The following is a 3,026-nucleotide window of genomic DNA, read 5'->3' as shown; positions in this document are numbered from 1 at the left end:
GGTTTAAAATTTAAAAAGATTGAAAAAGAGAGATTTTCAAGTGTTAATACAACAAAAAAATTAGAATGTTTAAATTGAGGCTAAGAGAGACCTATTTAAAGTGAAAAGGATGAAAAAAGGGCAAAATAAGTGAATAATTTCAAAATATCTAGTTTCCAATGCAACTTGAATCATTCTAAAATGCTAATTACAGCTCCGTTATAATCAAAAGAGTGGAAAGAAGTCACTTGTGACTTTTTAGGTTTAGGTTTGATTCTTGACTGATTGAGGCTCCGTCTGGCAAGAGTGTTTGGAGTGATATTTAGTATTTTGATTGAGTTAAAACACTGTTTTTTTAGTGTTTTGATTGAGTTAAATTACTGTTTTAATTAATTATTGTATTCGGTAATGTCATATCTATCCTAAGGTTTAGAGCTTGAGGTAGTGTTTCATGAAACGTTATCCTCTAAAATTCAGCAGTTTATAAATTTTTTATCAAACTTATGCTCATTACTTGTTTTTGTCTTGTTCTGTATGACCTTATATTTTTTTTGTTTTTTTATATTAAACAAGCTAATCAAACACTTGCTCTTACCAAACACTTTTATTTTAAACCACTGTATAAACAACTAACCACTAACAGCTAATATCTGGCCACTAACAACTAGTAAAACAGTTGACAACCACTACAATAGCTAACATTTACTAGAACCGCTGAAATTGACTAACATGGTCTTGGGAATTGATCCAAACTGCATCTTTTCTAGTTGCTTTCCAACAATATATTGGCGTAAAAATTACGCGTTCATGCCGAGGCAAAGTGTCAAATTATACTAAGGTTAGAAAAAAAAAATTATAAACCTCAAGTAAACCCGAGTGATGCATAAATATCAAATTTGTGCTACGCGATTATAGTAATCAGTGTTATAGATTACTATTCAATTAATTTTTGAGAACAACTTATTTAATTATTAATCAAATTAAAACTTAACTAATTATTAAAATAAGAAATATTTGAAAAAATTAACTTCTAAAAAATTAAGCAAAATCTTCTAAATCCGAGTTTCCCCACCATTTTCAAAATCCTGAAATGAGAAAATTATCCTATCTTTTGAAACCCTGTATTAGGAGAAAATCTTAGGTAAACTGTGTCTACAAGGTATAATACAATAGCATTGCCCATACCATTCATCAATCTTTGAACTCCATCAAAAGCCTAACTGCTTCCCACCCATATAACAAATTTTCACCAATAAATCCTGTTCGCATCCAAACTACAATATGAAAATGATTAATTAGAGAAAAAGAGCAAGGATTGCAAAATCAGTTCTTAAATATTGAGTCCATATCTTAGGGAGATTAAGCGTCTGTACCACAATGTTAGCCGTTTATATAAAAGTTTAAATTAAAACTGTTCAGTAGAGCTATTTAATTAATTAATTAACTTAAAATGATAAAAAAGAACATTAGTTTTGGTTAACTGAATTTATAGGAAAAAATAATAAGTATGATTATCAAAAAAATTTAATTAAAAATTAAACGGTAAGCGTTAGAGTATTTAACGTTTCATAAAAAGTTCTATGAAAGTTATATGTTATCCAATGTTACAATTAATAGGGCCTAAGAATCTTGCAAAAAGAAACAAGCAATAGGGATTATGTGATGTCTTACCCGATTTCCTGCTCTTGGCGGAGTTGTACAGAGCAAGAAAATACACACCATAGTCAGCAACTGCTTAATATTCTAAAGGATATTATTTCACTGCCATAGCTGTGGAGGAGATTTCATGAAGTGCTTTACTATGATGGACAACTCAGAGCTCTCATGCAATCATTAAATTAAAATGGAAGATATCAAGAAACCATTTTAGGTTTTATGAATTAAATGATTTATGGCTTTCAAGTTTACTTGGAGTTGAGGAGTAAACAACAGTCTTCAACAAAGGCTTGACTCTTCCATTGGATATAAATGAGGTTCATACACATTGTTATTACTATTTAATTGGTCGAAACACAGCCATACAGGTGGTAAAGATAGACCATATTCAGGTTTGAAAAAGTATGGCTCATAGAAGACAGTTATAACTAAAAGAAATAAAATGATTTTAAGTTTTCTGTTTGCAGCATCCTAGAACTCGAGACAGCATCACAGTATAAATTCAGAATATACATTTCTGAGTAAACAACAAATCCATTGCATGCTTATTTAAACTGCCTAACTCAATAATTATGACCTGTAAAATCGAGTTAGGGCCACTAGACAACATCATGCATAGGCACAATATTTTGCAACAGCACTTCTGAGAATGTACAAACAATTAAACATAGAATTGACAACAGTGCAGCTAGGACATTTTGAGTTCATTATTAACAACATAACTTTAAATCATAGTTGCGCAGAGAATTGGATTGAGCATAAGTACCTAAAGTTCACAAGATGGAGATTGGTGCAAGTAAAAATACGGACAATCAATTATTTGTTTAGACACCCACCCAAAAAAAAAAAAAAAAAAGAAGTTAAACGGTTGTTTCTCTCTCCTCTATGGGTCTCAATAGGCAACTAACAAAAGCTTTTTGAAGCAGAATGTCAATCTTCCTCAAATGAAACAGATAGCATTAGATTGGAGTTAATAACCCCTAAAATATAAAGTGAAATTTTTTTACAGTAATAGTTAATAACCCTTCTACTGAGAGCGGTAGTTAATAACCCTTCAAAAGATGTTCTTATATGCGACACGATAGACGTGCAAAATTTAGCAACTTACCTCAGTGTAAGACCTGCAAACATCTGCACCTTCAGCAACAAGCAGCAATCTAAGATTTGGATGGAATAATTTTCAAATAACATCATCGTCATGATTTCTCCTTTAGTTAAGAAAGAAATCTCTTCCTCACTTATATGAAAGATATAGTTTAGCAGTGGGCATTAGAGTTGGCAATATGCCATGCCATTACAGAAGGGCAAGGAATATGATTAATAACAAAGGCAATGGGCTTTTGCTCAGGGATACTAGATTCACCTCCAGGCTGTGAGATTGTGAGCTTGAA

This window comes from Jatropha curcas, chromosome 4 (assembly GCF_041381405.1).
Source record: "Jatropha curcas cultivar XTBG-Jc1 chromosome 4, XTBG_Jcur_1.0, whole genome shotgun sequence".
In the NCBI taxonomy this organism is placed as follows: Eukaryota; Viridiplantae; Streptophyta; class Magnoliopsida; order Malpighiales; family Euphorbiaceae; genus Jatropha; species Jatropha curcas.
Note: the sequence above shows the minus strand (reverse complement) of the source record.